The 15,593-nt window shown below is 29.1% G+C and overlaps 1 protein-coding gene and 1 non-coding gene across 2 annotated transcripts in view; one reads left to right on the forward strand and one right to left on the reverse strand.

Moving 5' to 3' along the window:
* Positions 1–15,593, reverse strand: part of LOC142327607 (uncharacterized) — a 190,571-nt gene that overhangs the window by 18,948 nt on the left and 156,030 nt on the right. The window lies entirely within an intron of this gene.
* TRNAR-UCG (transfer RNA arginine (anticodon UCG)) lies at positions 2,768–2,840 on the forward strand. Its single transcript has one exon. It is a non-coding gene; the product is annotated as a tRNA-Arg (tRNA).

A 15,593-nucleotide genomic window follows, 5' to 3' on the forward strand; every position in this document is an offset into this window, starting at 1 on the left:
ATTTCGTGTAACGGTTTAAATTGGGTACACCCCTTCTTGAAGTACGAAACCTGTCCCGCCTACCATTTCATAAAATCATGCTGTTCACATTTGCGCGGTGTAGAATACTATGTTCCTGAAAAAATAAAACAACATTTTTAATAGTAAAGCGTTCAACTAAACGCACAAAATTCGCGATAGTTGAAGGAAAGCAAAAATAAGACTAAATGATGCCGTTTAACTGATGATTAATAATAACCGCTTAAATACGGACCTTATATAAACGCGCGCAGTATGAACGTATATTAACATGAATAATATGTACAGTGAGTCACTAGGTTGATATCATTTAAATAAAGTAACAAATATTAGTAAACTATTAGATAAATTAATAACTTCAATATTACTACTAGATTAATAATTTAATTTTTTTGACAAATAATGAAAGTACCAAAAAAGTAAACAAAATTTAGGAAGTCCTTAATATTACACATAATATACTACGAATAATTTGTGTTAAATTTTAATAATATATAAGTAAATATTGTAAAAAAATGAAAGTTTGTATTCATAATAATAATAAATGTGATTATGTAAGTTCTGTCTATGGTAAAGATGGTTGAGCTGTTGCTTTCAAAACTGTACAAACAAAATATTTAAGAACATGTGACAAACTAACAGAGCAGACCCTGGTAGACAGAGTAACTCAGGAGTATGTAAATTAAATTATGGAGAGCACAGTAAATATTTCAGTGGGCAACAACCATACAAATTTTTATAACCTTTTACTCAACGTTAGAACTAATCTTTTCAAATTAAGTCATTAGAAGCAAGACACAACTACAACATGCAAATTTTATGTAAATGATTATTAATTCTCAACACATATTTAACAATATAAAATTCACAAACATGCTAAATTTTGACAAATAAAATTAAACAATGTAATGGATAAAATATGAATGTGTTTAATATGCAGCTTTATTTTTTGTCAAAATGTAGATTATCAATACAGTTAATGTTGATATTGGTGAAGTTATGATTTGTACTTAGGAGATGATTGGTAAATGTTAACTTTATGTTGTTATGTAGTGCTTTTATATATTTATATTAAGGAATTTATTTTATATGTTCAATGTATCTTTGTTTGAAAGTGCAGGAGATAAATAATTTTAATCTCTTGCTCAAAATCGCCCCCAATAATATCAACTGAACTGAAAGTGAAAAAAAAACAAAAAAAAAACAGAAAAGTCCATTGAATGCTATATTAAACAAAATTTAGTTTGATTTATCATTAAAAAACATTATTGTCTGCATAATCTTCACCACCAACTATCAAGTACATTATTTTTAGTTGAAGCTGTTAATGATGCGTAAAGATATTGAATTCTCTAAAGCAATTTTTAAAATACTCATGCTATTAACATTTATGAAATAGGTATCTTAATAGCCACAGAAAAATTAAAATTGATTGATTAAGCCCAAGATTGTGCTTTCAAATGCATTCTGTAGACTTTATCAGAAATAAAAGGTAGAGTTTGCCTTTGTTCTGTAATCATTTTCACAAAGAAGTTCAGTTTTCAAATTAAATACAAGAATGTTTTGAACCCAATAATTGTTTTTAAGGTGGGAGAATTTATTTATCTGTATCTGTATATTTTTCAAGTCTTAATGTGGGATTCATGGACTATTGAATAATAATTTTGTAATAATATCAATAAAAAATGTAAAAGAATTTCAGAATAAAGACATTTTTTGCTGGCTAATAAGATTGAGCTATGTACAGGATAAAAGTTTTAAAATGAACAACAGTAAAAGAAATGCGTGTCATTTAAATTATACTGGTGCTGAATTTGATTGCAATTACTCTAAATTCATTATATATTATCAGTAAGTAGAATTTTGATTGTACTTTTTTCAAAAGTAAAGTAAAGAAAAAAATAATTCATAAAATAATTAAAAACAGCTATAGTTGCTTATACCAAATTGCAATCATCAGAGGAATATTAATAACAGTAAAACCAAATATTATTTTCAGAACTATCAAAATTCTTTCTTCCCTAGTAAGTACAGAATGAGCTTAAGAATGGCTGCTACTCTATTTCTGGAAGTGAATTTGTCTCAAGTTAACACAACAATGTTGTGTGACATGTCAATACAACGATTTAATTGTGGTTCTTAACAGTTTACCTATCTCTAATAAAGGTTACTGATAATTAAGAATTAAGTGTATTTAAAAAAAAATTGTTTATTGTTATTGCTCATATTATTTATTTACTCTATCTTTGTCTTTTAAACCTGTAAAATCTGTTAAAAAAAACACTAATTTTATTATTAATTTTACTGTAAGTAATGTAATATTAATTTCCAATAAATGGATTTATTTTTCTATGGTTTTTTAGTAGGCTATATTTATATAAACATTGTTGTTACTTAATGGTAAAAGATTTAGCATTGCACCTTTTTATGAGATGAAATAGTGAAACTCGAAGTTATTCAGATATAATAGAAAAGTAAAATCTAACAAAACATTTGTTTAATTTTTTTATTCTATAAACGGTTTTATACAGAATAGTAATTTATTTGAAGCAGATATTCGAAATCGGTAAAAAGTTGTAATCTTTATGAAAATATGTTAAAAAGTTATTTATGATTTAGATTAAAGTTCCATACATAGTTGACCTTGAATTAGTATTGGGGTTTACATTTTTATTACATTTTTATGGTCTTAATCGACCATAGGTATTATGTGAGTTACAAAATGAAATTTGTGTGAATAGTACGCATGGACCGTGTGGCCTAACGGATAAGGCGTCGGACTTCGGATCCGAAGATTGCAGGTTCGAATCCTGTCACGGTCGGTCAATTTTTTTTACTATTGCAAAGTAGAAAATTAATCGTTAAAAACTGGTTTATAAATGTAATTTTTACATAAATATGTCTGAAATAATTTTTTTTATATTATTTTGCAGTTTTTTAAACTTGAGTTTAAATAGTGGCTGTACAATTTTATTAAGTTTTAATCATAATATAATTTATATTTATACACCAAATATATTTTTAGTATCTACAATCATTAATCAAGAGAAGATACATTATTTAATTTATATTTATTTTTCTTAAAAAAAAAAAAAAAAAAAAAATAGTTCCATAACTAAAATCTGTATAATGATTTACTAGACTTTGATCTTAGCCAAGAGGCCAAGAAGCGATTGTAGAATGATTTGAACAGCTTTGATAAAATTGTAATATGTTTATTTATTATTCTGTGAAATATTTCACTTTTGTACTTATCTCTGTTATCCTTACATAACTTCTTTTTCCATTTTAAAGCACTTAATATCAAATTGTTATCATTTTAGAAAAACTGGTTCAAAGGACTTCAAATAATTCAGACTGAATGTCTTAATACAATCAACTATTAGTTGAAATTTTTTTAAATCTGGGAAAGAATTTTAATTGTATTTAATGGATTCTCTCAAGGGGGTTCCGAATTATCTCAAACATCTTAAAAAATAACAAACATTTTCAAAGAAATTCTATTCTTGATCAATCTGTGGTCAATTTTCTATTAACATTTATCCTTGCACACCATAGCTGACTTTGTTGAAGACAAAAGTATGTTTTTTCCATTAAATTATAAAGGGACATTAATTTGACATGAATTTATTTTACTAAAACTTTTCCAGAGAACTCTAGTAGAAGATTTTTAAAACAAAAAGTTACATGATTAAATAAGGGATATGAAGATATTTTTTATTGTTTGGTCATCATCAATGGCTAATGTGAGATTGTTATAGCATAATATATTATCACTTGCCCAACCAAACCATCTGTATCATTTATTTACTAAAATAGGGTTTTCATTTTTTTATTTTATTGTTTTGACCTTTCTCTATAGTGTTTGATGAAATCTCCTACATGTTAAGAATTTTTAAAGATTAATAAAAATAATTTTCAAAATCTCCCAAGTACAAGTTTTTTTATTGCTGTTAGAAAAATCTCTTCTATGTTATTGTTGTATATTAAAAAATTTGTAATATATGTTAAAACTCCTTTGTGCACCATTATGCAAATAAAACGTTTTTTCTGAATTATTGTTAAAGTTTACACCTGGTAAAAGACCTGGTAAGACCAGGTTTACACCTGATCTTATGCACATTACTGGTAATGGAAGGTGAGCCTGTGCAAGAAAGACATAACTGTAGCATGAGTGATGGGCAAGATGATAATGATATAAGTGGCTCGGTGACCGCCAAGAGAATTATTATATAACTAGTATATATCCAACATGGTCTCTCCTGTTGAGATTTAAAAGATAAATTGATAAGATTTATCGATTTAAATCGATAAAAGATGTAAAAGAGGAATTGCATAGATTGATTGAATTAAACAACTAAATGATTCATCATCATTAAGCTTTCTTTGTCAGGTTTGTTTTATTAAAAACAAAGGGTAATTTGGTATTCACATATTGTACAAATTTATTGTTATTCATTATAAATACATTTACGTTATGAAGAAATAGTTTTTAAAAATGCATGTGATACAAAGTCACAAATTAGTACAATTATATCACAGAAAATTATGTCAGAACCTCTTTGTACACTACATTAGTAGTCCTTCCATTTGGTGCTCAAATCACTAAATTTGATGAAGAAATTACTCTGGAGCAGGCCATTTAGATTTGGCCATGGGAAAAACAGTGTTCTCTTAAATCGATTCCTGTAACTTTCAGTGACTGCCCTTGTGACTTAATAGTCATTGCAAAGCAGACTTAAATTGGAAATCACATCTTTTTGAACTCTAATGGGTAGTGAGAAGGTGTGTTAGTAGTATGCAAGGATAATTGGCCAATGTTATTAATAAAATCAGGTGATTTTATTATAGTCAAAGTGTATCATAATTTACATCCCCAGATACACATCAGAGAGAGGGAATAAAAATATTATGTAAGGCATATTTATGATATAAAACCAAGTGAATAACTGAATAAATCATTCATTAGTTTTAGAAAATGACAACTTTTTAAAATTTCCACTTGATCACATTTCACTTCTTTCACCCACTCAGATGCAAGATATCAGAAAACAAAGAAATTGGTTTTTAGATATTTGTATAGGGAATCCTTTAAAACAAAAATTAGGTTGATATATATTTTTAAAAGCTGAGAAAAAAACACAAAGTATCATTTTACCCCATTTCACCCCTTAGAAGTCAAATTTCGCAAAATTCTTTCTTAATACGTCTCTTCTATATAAAACAAACATTCCCTCAAAATGTTATATCTCTAAATATAAAAGTTTAAGCTGGTTGATGATGAGTGAATGAATCAGTCAATCAGGACTTCTTCGTTTATAGGTATAAGATTTAATATATCTTATAACAATCTGATTCAAAATTTAATTTACTCTTTTTAAGGATACTTATAACATTTCCTCTATATGAATGTTTTTGATAGCCAGAAGAACCACCCCACCATTATCATTACTGTTCAACCACATTTATTATACTTATTCTTTTGAAGTTTAACTAATTTTTATATAAATATCTTTTATTATTTTATAAGTTTTTTTCTCTCTCTCTCTCTCACTTTCCTTTTGTAATTTCTGGGTTTTTTTTTCTTTTTACATACATACCTGGCAAATGAAGTGTAGTTTTTTACAGTCTCAGGTTGACCATTCCTGAGATATTTGGTTAATTGAAACCCAATTGCTTAATTACTAACTAAATAATCCCAACTGTTTACAGTTAGTAATGTAGATTGAAAAAGATGATTATGCTATAAAACAGTATAAAAAATTTTGTCTTAAAAACTAAAAGTAAATGGCCATTTCAACTGTTAAACAATCAACAGTAGACAGACACTAAGAAGAAGTATATATAAGAAAATAAGTAAAAATAATAAATAAAAAAGAAAAGTGATAATAAATATTAATTGATCAATGACCAGTATAATCATTATAAAACAAGTATTTCTAACAGTTTTTCTAGAATAAGAGTAAGAAATACAAATAATTATTAGTGTTTTAGGCAATTCTAATAGGAATTGTTAATTTGCCTAAAAACGTTTAAACCACTGAAATTTTCAACTGAGATTACTTTCACGATTTATTTGCTTGATTACCCATCACATCTCATATTTAGGTTGGGTAAGATAAACATTAATAAAAAAGAAAGATAAGATATCAAGAATCTTAAGCAAACAAGGAGTTAGTCCCAAAATTTACATCACAAGTTAAGGGAGGGACAAAATTTAAGGGAGGGAATACTCATTTAATATTATTGAAAATTCTCACAAAAAAATTTTAATAAATTAAGACTTTAGAAAGGCTATTATAAATCGGATCCTTATCATTGTTTGTTTTTTAAAGTAGGAACAGCATATCTATCAATTTCTGAAGTGTTCTATATAATATATTATTATGTACTGACAAAAATAAAAGATTTATTTACTTTTAATAATGAAAAAGTTGTAAAAAGTGCCTACTAATGACAAAACTTTTGAAAACTAAACCAAAATGAAAAAACATATTCACAAAAAAAAATGTATAGTATATCTATAAGCTATTATATTCTATACATAAAAAAGACTATATCTTAGCACACTGGAATATTACGGAATATATTACTTGTCAAAAGTTTAGAAAGAATAAGCACATGTATATGCAGTAGTTTTATGTGGGGTGTCAGAAGGTCCCACTGAGGAGAGTAAAGTACATGGAATAATGTACCGCGACAGGATGTCTTAGATAGCAAGAAGCCAGCTGCCAATCCAGCAATTTACTCTCACCTTGGATGTCAAAACAGATTTCTATACTTTAATTAGTAATATGTACATAGAACAATGATATTCTGACATAAGTGAAATAAAATACATTTTTCGATCATATCCTTCAAATGAAATCAAAATAAAAAACAGCTACACTGAAGATGACTAAAAAATGAACTATTGTGATGTTAATTTTTTTTAAAATTATACTAAAATAAATTTGGTTCATTAAAAAAAAGCTGCTAAAGGGTTACATAACTTTTGTGGCTTTGCCATGAAAGATTTTTATTTCAAATACATCATAGGATTTTTAAATATTAATTACTTAATAATGCAGTAAAAAATATCAGAATTTTCAGTGAAAAATATAGATCAGATTTGATCCCCTTGATCAAATCTTTTCATCTTAAAAATTATGCATTATTAAAAGTATAATTGAGAAAAAACAAAATGCTTATTAAAAAATTTGAGGCATGAAGATAACGACAGTGTATCAGCAAAGAATTCACCTCACATATGGTAGATTATATAAGTATCATGAATAATAATTTTAAAAGCATTGCTTTGATATCAGATGAGTGTACTATAAAAACAGGAACAAAACCTTGCCTACCACCTTAACTGATCTGTCTACAAGTCACTTTGTTAGTTAAAACTGAACAATTGTTTTTAAAAACAAAACAAAAAAAAAGAATAAAAAAAAGATACATGATGATAAAGCAGACAGAGTCTATAGTACTTAAAAATATTTTTTCAAGTTCCCATTCAGTACAACATCTGATTACACTGTGATAAAAAGGGTGAAACATGTGTAAATGGAATTGATCATAAATTTTTCAAGAAACGTGATGGACAAAAATCTAACTTCACATTCATCAGACCGAGAAGAAGATCAGTTAAATTTTCATTACATGTGCAAACTGGTTAAGGCAGTTACTTTTATACAGATTTGAATACTAAATCATTAATACCAGTGTTCTTTGGTGCTTGGATTTCAATAATCCACACATTTCAGGAACAGTCGACCTGAGACTGCAGAAGATGTACTCTTCATTTACATTCATACTTATTATCCTCTGAATTAATACCTTACGGTGGTTTCAGAGGCTAAACAGAAAAAGAGAGAAACACTTGCAAACTAAAGTACACTACAGATGATGAAGTATATTGCAAGACTAATTTCAAAGATGAGTGGAATATTATTTTACAAATAAGACTTTGTGAAATAATTACAAAGTCTTGGAAAATAATTTCAAAGATGTGGAGTATTATTTTACAAACAAGACTTAACACACCACAAAATATTGAAAGGTTATACTTGAGACCACCAAATCAGTGAATCTGAGTTCAACGACTCCACTAACTAAGAAAAGGATAACCATTTATTTTAAAATTTTAAAGCAATATTATTCAGGAGTCTAGTGAAACGCATATGAAGAAGAAAGCTTGTACAGAATAAAACAATTACTAATTTTAATAATGTTTAATTATTGTAGGATGGTAATAGCATATTTTTATGTTTCTGTCTATAGGAATATACTTGTATGCTGCTATAGCTAAAATGGAAATGTATGTAGATCAGTAAAAAAGATCTAAATAATTGGTCTTTTTTTAAGTTTTGTGTTAAAGTGACATTAAAAAAATCTTTAACAAAAATAATAGATTTAAATAAACTGTAAATAATCTGCAAAAAAAAGTTATTCTAGTGCTTTGAAGTTCAAAAAAATTATTTTTGTCAGACATGTTTGTGAATATGTACATATGAGGTCTGTAAATAAAGTAATGAGACTGGTTCAGAAAAGCTTTTTATTTACAATCCAGTTATATATGGACTCTATTACCTTTGGAATAGTTCCCTTGGGAAGCCAAGCAATGCTTCAAATGGTTTTCCCATTCTTCTTGGCAGTGTTGGAACTCAGAAACCGGAATATCCTTCAGGCGGTTGGTTACATTTTTTTAATGTTTTCTACCTTCCAAAATGGTATCCTTTGAGGTGTTTTTTAAAGTCGGGAACAGGAAAAAGTTGCAGGGACTCAAGTCAGGTGAATAAGGTGGTTGAGGAACTACAGGAATGTTTTTCTTTGCCAAAAACTCATTAATTGAGAGTGCAGTGTGACAAGGTATATTGTCATAATGCAGCATCCAGTTGTTTTTTATGGCTGATCTCACGCGGGCAACTCTTTTTGCAGCCTTTCAAGAATTTCTTGGTAAACATATTGATTTACAGTCTGTCCTGTAGATATAAACTTCAAAAGTCTGTGATTCGCTCAACATTGTCATCACTTTTTGATGTTAACAGTCTTTCAGAGTGTGGATTGTCTGTAACTGATTCTTGGCCATCTGAATATGCTTTAAACTACCTAAAAACTTGAGCTTGTGACAGACCGTCATCTCCATATACCCTTTTCAATTTAAAAAAAATTTCACTAGCATTCTCACCAAGTTTAACACAAAACTTGATTGCACAACATTGCTCGTAATTAGAATCACTCATTTTTGTAACACACAACAAAAATTCGTGTCACAAAAAGTTTGTTTACGTCTCACGTAGCAACAATAGACTAAAAATATTAATACCTAATATAAATCAGCTGTTCATATAACCATATGTTTACTCGTAATTTTACAGTATTGCCACTTTGGCTGCCAAAAAATACTAGTCTCATTACTTTATTTATGATCTTGTATGTATGTTGTCCTGTGTTTGGTCTGGTAACTCTGTCCCCCATCGACAATTTCTTCAAATTTGGTAGACCAGTACTACGTGTAGAGGGAAGGAATGTAATAAATTTAACAAAAATTGGAAAAAGAGGTGGGGCTGTTTTGACTGAAATAAAAAATCAAATCTTTATTGGGAAATTTTAGCATAAGTTTTTCTTATAAATGTTGAAGTTTTTTTATCAAGATCGTAAATCACCAAAAATATTTATTTAATATTCACTCCTCCCCAGAAAATCGCTTCATATTTTATTTTATTTTTTTAAATATATATTACTTCAGAAAAGAAGTTAATGGGTGTTTTTTGCATCTATATTTTCTACATCAATAGGTCTTTAAACCAGCATAAAAAAAAATTTGGCCATCCTATTCCAATGGTTTGTGGTAACAAAATATATTTTTTTAGTTTATAAAAAAATTATTATAAATTTAAATTCATTTTGCAACTTGCATTTAAGATGTAAAAATCTTAATCTTTTAATAGCCTTTGCTTTTTAGTATTTCTTAAGAAAAAATTAAAAAAAAAAATTTCTCCCCTTCCTAAAAAAGGACAACTATGTTTATCTACGTTTATAACTGTATCTTTGTATTTTTAAGCAATTAAAAAAAATCTTTTTTAAATTTATTTTTACCACTTTGGGATTATTTTTTTAAAAATTAATTTTACCCGAATGCTTTCCCTTGAGTATGGGAACACCCAAAATGGAATAATTTATTTTTTCGCAATTTCAAATTTTTAATTCCCAAAACTATTTTGTAATCAATAAAGTTACTAAAATAATTTAATACCCCTCCACTGATGGGATCTCCAAAATTTAAAAAAAATCGAAAAATTACTTTTAAATTTCGATTTAAATTTTTTAAAATCAATTTTAGTAAATATTTTACTTATTAGCAAAAGCTCCCTGATGTACGAGCTGCCAAATTTTTAAATTTGTAATACTAATTTACTGATATTATAAACCTTGGTTTTAAAATTACAATAAAAATAAAATACAATAATAAAATTAATAAAATTACAATTACAATAAAATTGCAATAAAATAAAAATTTAATATGGTTTTTTTTTTTTTTTTTTAATATGTCGATAAAGAAATAAATGGTGCTGGCTGATTGAACATGTTTGGTTAATATTTTGTAACACATTTGTACGTTGTATTTTTTATTTCTCTCGCCAACTGAAGTTTATAATTTTTTAATCTCTCTGTAACAAATGACCTGATTTATGGTGCGTGTAATCTTAAATCAATTTCTAGATTTTTTAAATTCGACTTTGAAAGGTGATGAAGAAAGATAAAAAAACTTTTGAACAATGATTGTAATTTTCCCAATCCCGACTACACTAAACGAGATATTCAGTAGATCTCGGTTTGCAAATACTCTTTAGATAAATATCTGAAAACCATTTTCAGGTTTTTATGAATTCCGATTTTTTAAGGAGTGCAACACTGTTCGGCATTGCGGCTTAACCAACACAGCCACTGCCACTGTTACTGTATTTGCGACGTGACTGGCTTGACTTGTCACTGGTTATGTTACTAAAAATCATAAAATAAATAAAAATTGACCGCGTCGGGAAACGCAATTAACCATATAGCGCAGGCCAAGCTTCAACGGGGAGCTAATAAATAATAGACTTCAAAAAGAAACCCACCGGATTGGTCTAGTAGTGAACGCGTCTTCCCAAATCAGCTGATCTGAAAGTCGAGAGTTCCAGCGTTCAAGTCCTAGTAAAGTCAGTTATTTTTACACGGATTTGAAACTAGATCGTGGATACCGGTGTTCTTTGGTGGTTGGGTTTCAATTAACCACACATCTCAGGAATAGTCGAACTGAGACTGTACAAGACTACACTTCATTTACACTCATATATATCATCCTCTGAAGTATTATCTGAAAGGTAATTACCGGAGGCTAAACAGGAAAAAGAAAGACTTCAAAAAGCACTCTAAAAAAAGTATATTTTTTACGGTTCTCTTTTAAATCACATTTTTTTAAAGGTCGGCGCCAGTTAAGTTAGCTGTTAGTAAGTGTTTCTTTTTAATTTGACGTTGACTTTAAAAAGTCAAATTTTAAAGAAGAATTGAAAAAGTATTATTTTTAAATTAACTAAGTTATTTTATTCCAAACCTAAAATGTCTATTTTCCGTTAAATATTTTCGTGTTTTATCCCGTTTTTCTTACCTAACCTAATTAAAATAGAGGTCTAGGACCACTTTTATTCAATTTCTTAGATCAAAAACCATAAGAAAACACCAAATTATCATCTCGATTTGTACCCGAAGGCTTTTAGTACGGTTCAATTTCACTGAGGGAGTAGAAAGTAGGGCTAAGTATTTCGAGAGCCGAGACTCGTTAACGAACCGTTTTCTGACCTATATTTATATGAACTTTTTTCCTTAGTTTTGGCTGTAGAATCAACTCCCCAGAGATTGCCGAGCAATTTGGAATCATCTGTATATTCACAATTAAAAAGAGGAATAAAAGTATTGTTTTAAATTCTTGATGACTCCTAATTTTTTTTAAACCACATATTAACAGCTACACTTCAAATTTATAATTTCTAAACATAAATTATACGCTTTTTATACTTTTGTAGATATTCTTTTTTTATGAATGCTTGTGGTAGTATAAAGTAGTGGTAAAAAGGGGGTCTGAGTCATAAAGAATAAAAACTAAATTAAATAATATATTTTAGTAATGTTTTCACGAATTTAATTTTTTTAATTTAAACTGAAATGAAATAATACTTTTTGGTAGTATAGATCAATACTTAATTGTAAGCTAATTTAGAATACCATGCAGGAAGCTATATATGTAATTCTTAAATAGTAAGACGATAAAACTGTTCTGAAATTCAATAAAAGTAAGTTGAAAAACTTGGAGCGTAAACAAGTTGGATTATTTCATTTAAAAGTAAAAAAAAAAAAAAAATACCCATGAGAGAGGAGGGTTCCCGTACTACGCTCCCGTACGTTTCTATGCAGGATATTATTATTACGGTTGTGATAGTTTCGACGTCGTCAATCGAAATGTGAAGCGGAAGGGGTGAAAAACTTTTAACTTTCCTGTTGTTTAATATATAGATATAAAGCTTAACTAATAAATGCCTTAAGAGAATAGAGAATTTTAGATTCTGTTCCCGTGTGATTTTAACAGGCTGGTTTACCGTGTTTGACATCTTGTTAAAACACTGTCCCACGGTGAATGCTCGGTTCCGTGTTAAAAGTTAACCTATGTTAAAACTTGTAATATTAATTTAAAAACTTCTCTTACAACTTATTCGATCGGTGTTCATTTTGAATTTTTGATGATACCATGTTATATATGTATATATATATACTCTAGTAAAATTTTTTACATTCCACCGTTCCTCATTTTCAACCGTTTCCATCACCATCCAGACATAAATACAACTTATTCTAATTGAAGAAAAATAAATTTTAATTAACCGTTTGTAATACCAGTACGAGAATTGAATTCATTCTTTCACTTTTCCATCCAGATAGCGCTATAGCATAGCTATAACTCCAGAAGGAAAAGTATTATAATCGGTCCATTTGAACATATGCAGTTTTCACCGAATTTAATTAAAATTAAAACTATTTTAAATTATGTTTTGACACCTAAAAATCAAAAAAATCAAAAAGCCGGATGGAAATTTTCCGGATGTTACTGTTTGTTTATACGTCTGTGTGTTCGGTTTTGCCCTCTAAATCACTTTCTACCCCCAGAAATACTGGACCGATTTTGACCAAACTTTGTCAGATTATTTCTACATATGGAGAATTGATGCTATTAAATTTTCAAGTTAAAAGATCAAGGGGGTGAGGAGGTAGAGCAAGGTCACCCTCAGTATCTCGAGATTTCACTTAATTAAGGTCATATTTTTCTTAGGTACATTTGTTAACGATTAAAAAATAATGATATTTAAAAAAAAAGGTTTTTGTAAAATCGTACCCCCACCCCAAAAAGTTTGAAACTTTGTTGTGATCGCTATGGTTGTTTTTTTTTCATTTCTGGTTTCTTCTATTGTCGTCTAATTACGCATATATATTAATCTTTTCTAAACTGGAAGCCCCAAACCCTACCAAGAAACTTGATAAAACCTCTATAACTGTGTCAAAATATAACCAAATATAGCATAATAAAGTCCTGTCACGGAACCTTTCCGATACAAGAAAATCCTACAAATATGTCGTCAGATTTTTTTTATCAATCACATATCAAAATTAAATCTGCAATCTCATGAATTTCATTCAAAGACTACAGCTATTTATAAAAAAAGTGAAAAAAATTATATATATATATATATATTTTAAACAATTGCAATTGGGTAGTTAATTATTGCAAATCAAAGAGAATGCTACAATTCAACAAATCGAAAGGATACAGAAATTTTGGACGATGTAACATAAGATAAAATAAAGAAAAGTAAAATAAAGTAAAGAAAAGATAGAGTGAATTAATTTGTGATGAAATAAATAATATGGTACTTAGGTGATCTGAAACTTGAATACATAATTATAACAACAGACTACTGTCATGAGGGGTAGTGGTAGAATCTCTATAATTTTGCGGAAGGTTCTAAGTTCTAATCTTGGTTAGTCTTTATACTTTTTAAATGCTAAAAAATTCATTAAAACAACCCATATGTAACTGGATAATAGCTGTAATTTAGTCTGTACTTTTTCGAAGTAAATAAATATACGTACAAAATTATATTTTAGGTTTTCAGATAAGTCCTGACCAATATTATTGTGATTCCTATTTATTACTTAACTTATTTACTAAATAAAATGAATTATTATTTCTATTCCTTCTTTTTTGTTACTTTTATTTATATTAACTTTAAATATTAATTATTTATAGTAATGAAATTTGAAAGAAATATAAAGAGACAGGCAATGCTTGGCTATTGCCAGAATGTTTACCACATCCCAACACCGTAGGGGAAGACACCCGCCTAGTGACGTTCCGGTCGCTACACCACCCTCCCACCCCCCACTTTCCTTGCCATGTTGGGCTTTAACGGGAGTCGTCTATCGCCCTCTGACTTTTTACATCTCATAGTAATAAACCCGGCCTTGTTGGGATTCCACCGATTCAAATGCCTCGGTAGAATTTGCATCGGTGATTTAATAACTCGGCTTATTGCCTTCGCTGTAGGCCTCGTCCGGACATTTTGAATGTCCTACGTCGTCTTCCTCTGAACTAGCTAACCGAGCTCGCGGAAGCGCGAACAAGTTCTATTTGTTATGAGCCAATTTCGTGAATGTCTCGTAATTCGAGGCAAAATAAAACACAATGTACCACCAAACATGTTGATCGCAACAACGAAATTTAGTCCTAGTTCCCTTAGTGAAACTCAGCTTACGCTTAATAAACCCCTGACTTAGAAATGTTTACCGCAGTTCAAACCTCACCAATCTCACTACTATATAAGTCATAAAAAAATGACAACACAGTTGTTAAACTTTCTCGGAACGCGGCGAAAGCCGCGTTCCGAGAAAGTCCTACATCTCTCGATTATTTCTGATGCACAGCTAAAATACATAACTTATTTTAAAATATTTATCATTTTATTTACATATAATATTTTTTCGTTTATTTAAATCAATAATGATTCTAACTAAAGCGCGTGGGTATACCGTATTTAATATGCGTAGATGTAACGATACTACCGGCGGTAGGCGGCACTAACTAAACTAATGTAATTTCACAACTTATATAGAACAAATTTTGCTTGTACGATCGGCAGAGTGATGTAACTGCGAGACTTAACGAACCAGGTACCGAGTCAACCGGGCGATCGAGTTCGAGACCCGGCCAAACCGAGTTACTTTTTTTCACTTAAAATATTATTCATTTATCTAATTCTACCGCTCACTTGTAACGTAACAACATAGCAGTAGTTTAGAGCAAGCCTACCGGGTTGATCTAGTGGTTAACTCGTCATCGCAAATCAGCTGGTTTCGAAGCCGAGAGTTCTAAGGTTCAAATCCTAGTAAAGGCAGTTCCTTTTATACGGATTTGAATACTAGATCGTGGATACTACTGGTGTTCTTTGGTGGTTGTATTTCAATTAATCACTCATCTCAGGAAGGGTTGAGTTGACACTGTA

This window comes from Lycorma delicatula, chromosome 7 (genome assembly GCF_047948215.1).
Source record: "Lycorma delicatula isolate Av1 chromosome 7, ASM4794821v1, whole genome shotgun sequence".
NCBI lineage: Eukaryota > Metazoa > Arthropoda > Insecta > Hemiptera > Fulgoridae > Lycorma > Lycorma delicatula.